Source organism: Candoia aspera, chromosome 3, assembly GCF_035149785.1.
Source record: "Candoia aspera isolate rCanAsp1 chromosome 3, rCanAsp1.hap2, whole genome shotgun sequence".
Taxonomy (NCBI): domain Eukaryota; kingdom Metazoa; phylum Chordata; class Lepidosauria; order Squamata; family Boidae; genus Candoia; species Candoia aspera.
This window is the reverse complement of record NC_086155.1, coordinates 109208534-109216695: the sequence shown is the minus strand read 5'-3', so window position 1 is coordinate 109216695 and position 8162 is coordinate 109208534.

Here is an 8162-nt window from a genome sequence, read left to right as displayed (position 1 = left end):
TCTAAATTCAGAATCATACCCAATTTTAAATAAGCATTTATTTGCTAACATAAAAATGGTTTCACAATTTGTACCTCTTTCTTTTTACAATCCTAGCTTGACTTTGTTTAGCATATTGATCTCATTATCTCTCTGTGATGACTGGGTCTTAGCTCTTTAAAGCCTGCATTCTCTTACTATATACCTTTCCATTACTGAAATGACAATGTTTCTTGCTTTTATTTTTCTTAGAGAAATCCCTTCAACTGATGTTTTGAAGCATGCTACTATATGTCCAGTATGGCAGTTACATTCTCAAGGGAAATTTGATCATGAAGGTTGATTAACTCTACTATATATTTATAGTTTTCTGGCAATGATCTTAATAACAGTTGCTTGATTAAATCAGAAAGATTTGCACTATTTTGTTTTAGTATCTTCTGAATACAGACATACTCTGACACATGTTCAATTAAACTGACATTCCCTAATAATTTCTGTACATTTATGTATTTTTGCTCATTCCTGAGCATGCATACTGTATGTCTGTCTTAGCTTTTTCCAGATCTCCTTTCCTGAAGCACAATTCTGAATTAAGTTAGAGCCTGGCAAGTTCAACCTCAGAATTATTTCAAATTTAAGTAATCTATCTTTGTTTTCATCAGTCCTGTCTTGTCTTGAGCTTCCTCTGGACATGGCATCTCTAAAACTTTTATTTATATATATATATATATATATATATATATATATATATATATTTGACTTTTTTAAAGTTTCAAAGTACAGATAAAATACAAAATATAGAAAAGATTGAGGAAAGAACTAAAAGAAAAAAGACGAACTAAAAGGTGCAGAAATCGATAGAAAGAAATACAAAAAGAATGGCTTCCGACCTTCTCCAGCACCAATACAAATACAGATATGTAATACATAAATCTCTCACTCTAATTCAAACCATAATAAACATTATTTCTATCAGCTGTAACAAATCTAATCATCAAAACCAAAATCAAAACTTCATTCTTTTCAGATATAAGCAAAAGGTCCAAAGGCAGTTTTCACATAGAAACAATTCTGGCCAAAGGCATCTCCAAAACCTCTGAGGTCCAGCTTTCAGATAGCACTTCCATCTTCATGCTACAGGTGCTGTATTCTCTCCCATCAATAGGCATGAGACTTTCTGATTCTAATGTCAGTGCCATTTTCAGAAACGTTGTCCTAGCTTTGAGGGCATGAAAAAAATGTTCCTTGATAGGACATTTTAAATGAGTATCCACAATGTGTGGGCTCTGAGTGCTGGTTCAGTTGCACACTTGACCAAGAACCTGGAAATAAAAATGGGGATATTTTGTGACTGGGTGCTTTGAAGTGCTGAGTTTAGTTCTGGCTCCCTGCTGGGCCCCAAACCCTTTTGTTGGAAAATTACGGTGGAAAAATTCCAGTTTAGTTTGCACCCAGCACACTCCCAATCAATCCTTATATCCAGATCACTTCAGCTAGCAAAAATATAGCTTGATGCTTATTTAATAAATGTCAGCAAACATCACAAACAGTTAACTGGCAAAGAGAGAGAGAGAGAGAGACATATACATATACAATAGGCGAGAGATAAAAAGAGCAGAGGAGTTAATATCAATAATCTGTATTGCTAATATTTATCTATGAAAAGGCACAGAACTTTCCAGAGTTACTGGAAACAATACTGTGGGAAACTAGGATGGAGAGTAACAAAAGGAGTACTCTTCATTTTTTTCAGCTTTATATACACAACAGCAGCAGAATAGAGATGGAAAGTAGGACAACAGGTGATCCCTCCTCTATTCTGTACCTTGAAAAATATGATTTGGTGGATGGGAATGATGTATCTAACAGTTCCAACTGAAATATCACTGCAATAGAGGCAGCAGAAGACCTTTTTGAAGAAATACCTTCAAAACAAAGTGGAGCACATTCTTTCTTCTGTTCAGTAGCCAAGGGTAAAGCACACCAGCTGAAATGGACAGGAATGCTTAAGGCAACATAAGGGGGAAAAAAACAGTACTTTATTTATTTATTTATTTATTTATTTATTATTCACATTTCTATTACCGCCCATCTTTAAAAGTACAACAGGAAAAAATGTGCAGATGGCACTTCAGAGAGGAGTGAGTAGAGAGGAATCACCCTTCCTGTGCTTAAAAACGGGTTGCTGGCTCCTTGTGGCAATGGAGCAACTAGGCAGGAAGGATAAGCCCAATGCAGGGAAAGCATGCCAAGCTGGAATTGCATCTAACCCTGCACTAGCAGTAGCCATAGGAAGAGTCTGAACTAAATCTGGAATATTCTGGAAAACAGAAATCATCTGAATCTGCAGCCACACAGTCTTGCTAGGGTTGAGGCCAAGCCTATCCTTCCCCACTCCCAAGACTCAAATGATATTCAGGCACTGCAGGAGAATTTTGACAGCATCTCTTAGATGGCCAGTGATTGAAATATCTAAGTGGGTATCATCAGCATATTCATATTTGTCCCCGTGTAACCAGATAACCTTACCCAGTGGCTTCCTGTAGATGGTAAATCAGAGCAGGGAAAAATTATTTATTTATTTTATTTATTGATTTGATTTGTATAGCTGCCCATCTCAACAAGTGACTCTGGGCGGCTCACAACAATAAAACCATAAAACAATTAAAACAGTTATAATTAAAACAGTTAAAATATAAAATAAATACAAAATAAATATATATGGCTGCCAAGTGAGCAATGCATAGATATTAATACAGCCAAGAGACGGGACCATCCACATGCTCAAGGCCCCAGGCCCGGGCACAAAGCCAGGTCTTTACAGTCTTACGAAAGGCCAACAGGGTCGGGGACATCCTAATTTCTGGAGGGAGGATGTTCCAGAGGGCAGGCGCTACGGAGGAGAAGGCACGCCTTCTACTTCCCGCCAATCAACACTCCCTGGCTGACGGGACCTGCAGCATACCCAACCTACTAGATCGAATTGGACAGGCAGAAACAACTGGGAGAAGGCGGTCCCTTAGGTAACCCGGCCCCAAGCCATGAAGGGCTTTAAAGGTGACAACCAGAACCTTGAATTGCACCCGGAAGCACACCGGCAACCAATGCAGCTCCCATAGCAGTGGTATTACATGTGCTGAGGAACCAACACTATTTACCATCCGTGCAGCTGCATTCTGCACCAGTTGAAGCTTCCGAATGCTCTTCAAGGGCAGGCCCATGTAGAGCACATTGCAGTAGTCCAGACGGGAGGTCACAAGGGCATGAGTGACTGTGAGCAAAGCCTCTCGGTCTAGGAATGGGTGCAGCTGGCGCACAACCCGAAGGTGTGCAAAAGCCCTCCTAGCCATGGCTGCCACCTGCTCTTCGAGCAGGAGCCGTGAGTCTATGAGGACCTCCAGGTTGCGCACCGGGTCTGTCTGGGGCAGTGGAACCCCATCCAAGACCAGAGGTGGAAAACCTTAGCACCGGGAGGCCCACAAACCCAAAGCCACTCAGTCTTGCTTGGGTTGAGTCGAAGCCGATTGCACCCCATCCAGGCCCTCACAGCCTCCAGGCACTGGGTCAGGACATCCACAGCATCACTCAGGCAGTCTGGGGTAGAGATATAAAGCTGAGTATCATCAGCATATTGATGGTATCTTACCCCAAACCATCAGATCACCTCCCCCAATGGTCTCATGTAGATGTTAAATAGGAGAGGGGAGAGAACCAAGCCCTGAGGCACCCCACAGAGTAGGGGGCGTGGGCTGGACCTTTCCCCCCCTATCAACACCTACTGGAACCGACCCTGGAGGAAGGAGGAGAACCAGCACAATACTGTGCCGCCCACCCCCAACTCCTGAAGCCGGTCCAGAAGGATACCATGATCGATGGTATCGAAGGCCGCTGAGAGGTCAAGAAGAGCAAGGATGGTCGCATTGCCCCCATCCCGCTCCCGCCAGAGGTCATCTAAGAGTGCAATCAATGCCGTCTCAGTCCCGTAACCTGGCCTGAACCTGGACTGAAAATGGTCCAGATAATCCACTTCATCCAGGGTCCTCTGCAGCTGCCATGCGGCCACTCTTTCCACAACCTTCCCCAAAAAGGGGAGGTTGGAGACTGGACGAAAACTGTCTAGGCTGGTTGGGTCAAGCGATGGCCCCTTGAGGAGAGGATGCACCACCGCCTCCTTAAGAGCCGGTGGGAGCACCCCCTCTCTCAAAGAGTAATTAACCACCGCCCAGACCCAATCACGTGCCTCCTCCCGGGCAGCCTTGACCAACCAGGAAGGGCACGGATCTAATACAGAGGTGGCTAAACTAGTAGCTGTTCAAATCATGGATGAGGGTGGCCTTATTACAAACTGACCTGGCATTCAGTAGCAGCAGCCGACAGCCCAAGGCCTTGAAAGACTGCCAACCGGGACCTGGGAGTGAGTTTGAGGGGCTGGAACGTGCCACAGGAACAATATACCTGTGACCCCTTCCACATACAAATCTTGCCCCTCGTCTCCCGCCATTTCTCCCTCTACCTGTTACTACTGGGATACTATAGCCTGCCCTCATCCCTTCAGAACCCTCCCCCCTCCCCTGTCTATTGAATTCCATGCCCAGGCCTGCACCCCCCACCTCACAACAACCTACAATCCAACAAAACTCCTGAATACCTAAGGTGCTTCTTCAGTGTTAGCACTCAGCACCTCAAGTTAATTAAGGGTCACCTCCTTAAACCCAATCTACCAGCCACACCAACCATTCCTTGCCATAAGCCAGTCTCCTTTCACCGGACTGCTCAGGCCCCAATTATACAATCCCTGTGATTCAGACCCCTCCCCAGCTCTCACCCAGAGACGGGGGACAAAATCCAGGGCATATGTTGAACTCTGAGGGGTCCCACAGAGCAGGATCCTTGGTGCTAGATCTCACTGCCCCACCAACACTGGTGAGAACTGGCCCTGAAGAAAGGACGAAAACCACTGCAACAGAGTGGCCCCAGTCTCAATCCCCAAAGCCAGTTCAGAAGGATACCATGATTGCGGATATCAAAAGCAATGGAGAAATCAAGAAGGACAAGGACAGTTGCAACAACCCCATGCTTCTGCCAGAAGTCATCACCAAGCTCAATCAATGTCATCTCAGTAATGTACCCTGGCCTGAAACTTGACTAAAGAGGATTCAGAGAATTCGTTCTCTACAGCCCTCTGCAGCTGTAGTCTGACTATTTCTCTGATACCATCCCCCAAAAGGGAAGGTTGGAGAGGGGTCAGAAATTATCCAACACTGGGGTCTCTGGTGATGGCTTCTTGAGGAATGGATGCACCATTGCCTCTTTCAGCACAAGTGGAACTACCCCTCATCTGAGGATGAAATGGACTCAAGCACACATTATCTCTTGGGTAACATGGATCTGACATATAGGTGGCTGTACTAATAGCTTCAATAACTTTTCTACTTTTTCAAGATTTACAGGCTCGAACTCCTCTCATATAACAGGGCAAGATCCTGTCTCAGCCAAATCAGAAGAACCTGTTTAACCAGAGTCCAACTCAGAGAGGGCCCAAGCAATTTTATTCATCCCTCCCAGGAGCCTTTCAAATGTTCTTCTAACGTTCCTTCCATAATGGGGTTGCTGGCCAGCAATATTTGTGTGTGTGTACTGTATTTGCTGGAAAGCACAGAATGGACTGCATACACTTGGTTCGCATTCACATGACCAGGAAGGAGGGGACTTGAAATGGAGGAATCAGCAAAGTTCTGAGCCACCTCCCAATTGCCTCTCCTTTTAGGATGCCCTAGGAGAATATTTTCTGAAATGTTCCTTAGTTGGATCTGACCCATTTTTTAAATTTAACCTTTTCCTGGCTTCTCCCCCTATACTAAATTTGGTCCCATTCTGACTCTCTGTGTAATTTTATTTCAATGTATTATTGGATTGGAAAAAATAAAATGTCTTGGAAGAAGTCTGTAACAAAACACTCCTGTATTACTGCATAGAAAAGTACAGTACATGGACACCTCCATGAAACCACCAGAAATCAAACTGCGCTGGAAGGAGACATTTGTTAGTTTAGCTAAAATCAGTTGCACGCTAAATTTAAAAAATGCTATTACACCAGCTTTAACAGTGACAAAGATTATTGAAAAAGACCAAGTAGTTACCATTTAGATAGTCAGTGTGCCATGGTTTGGTAATTTTGAAAATACGTTTAACGTGTTTAAAAAGGAAGAGGGGAAAGGTTGCTAGTTACCGCTTCCAAAATGGAAAGAATGCAGAATAGGGAAGAATTCAGCTTGTCAAACTGCTGTCCAGTGATTATGCCTCTATACTCTTAGTTTTCTCAGGCCCATAACAGGCCAAAGTTGCTATGGTAGAGAGGAGGAGGAGACCCACCAGATATAGCTTCAGTTAAAACAACAACTATTTAGGCAATTGTTCCTTACAATCTAAATAGGTATTGCTGATGAAGGTTGTTATAAAAGTTTCACCCCTGCCAACGATCTGTAACTGACCAGGAAAATCACAAGGGAGGGAGGCTCACTTGATCATCCCACCTAAAATCCCACCCTTGGAAATCCTGCTTTTCAGTGGAGAAGGAACTATTGAAGAGGATGTTTCTGTGACCCACCAAGGGAACAAGCAGTCCTGAGCTGGCAGGATGTGGTCTGCAAGTGATGGGTCCTGCAGGGTGGAGCAGTGGAACGAAGAGTCAGCCAGGTAGCAGCAGGGCAGAGTGTGGGTCAGGGTCATGTGGTGCATGGTGCAAACCATCTCCCCATTCGTGATCCTGGTATGGCAGCTTCCTGCTGTCCCTTGCTCTGGAGATATTTTTTCTTTCTTTCCATAACAGCTTGTAATTCGCAGCTGTTTTTAATCCAACACATTTTGGGGGGGGGACCTGTAATTTTGTATTGAAAATGTGGAAAAAAAGGAGGAGATATTCCTTCAGCACAATCTGCAGCATTGTCCAGGCACAGGACTGTTTGTGTTTCACATTTCGAGGCTCTTGTTACGCCTTAATAGAAGGGACATGGAAGGGGAGGAAGTTATTTGTTCTCTGCTTCTAGCTCTGCAGTTTTAAGAGTCCCTTGAGTTTTGTGGACTAGACTGCCTGCCAAGAGAGTATCAAACCCCACTGCCTGAAGCTCGAAATTGTATTACTTTAACAGTTATTTAAAATTGATTCTCTGCTTGTTAATATGAAATTTACTTTGCAAGGCAATTTGGATGTCTGAATTCAAGGGAATGTGAGAAGCTTTGGGATGCTGAATTTTGTCAAAATGATCCTCATTTGGAATTAAAGCTTCTTTTAATTCTCTTTGTTTTGTTAGCACTTTGCTGGATCTCTGTCTTCAGAAATGCCCTGCCTTGGCCTGCCAGGAGCCATTGGCTTCCTCCTCAAAAGGAACAAGCTTCAGTCAGTTCAAGAGGATCCAGCAGTTCTAAACAAGGGTTGTTCTCTGAGGAACAGTTTATACTTAAAGGTTATAGCCAGGTTTGCAGGGGGTGGGGGTGGATCTCTTTGATCGATTCTACCTCAGAATCTGAGATGGATATCTGAATGTTTTAGGAATATAATAGAGATTGATAGATGATAAATGATAGATAGTTTATAGAGATGAGAGAGAGAGAGAGAGAGAGAGAGAGAGAGAGAGAGAGAGAGAGAGAAGATGGATAGATACACGCCAAGTCTGGATCCAGAACAACTCAAAATATGGGTAGGCTTCAGGCCCCTTTTCCCCCCCAAATCCTTGCTTTGTTGACTCACAAGACTGGTAGCTATCGATGAGATCAGAGGGTTTTCTGTGTGCTCAGTGCCCAGCTGCCTTTGTCCAACTTCTGATGACATTTGTCCTTTGATCCTTAATGACTTAATTCCTTCTTATCTACCTTCAGAAGAGATATTTTGTTGAGATTCCTGGCTTTTGTCCTTTCTGCATAAATGCCTCCTCTATTTTTAGGTTATGGCAACTTCAGCCTAGTCTCACATTCTCACATAACCTAGTTTCATCTTCTCACAGCAGCTTATAAGGCAGTGGGGTGATGTGTGCATAATGCAATACTCCCATCACTGCCCACACTGCTGCATTCTGAACCAGATGGTCTTCAAGAGCAGCCCCATGTAGAGCACATTACAGTAATCCAATTGTGAGGTGACCATACCATGAGTGTCTGAAGGGCCTTCTGGTCCAGAAAAAGAT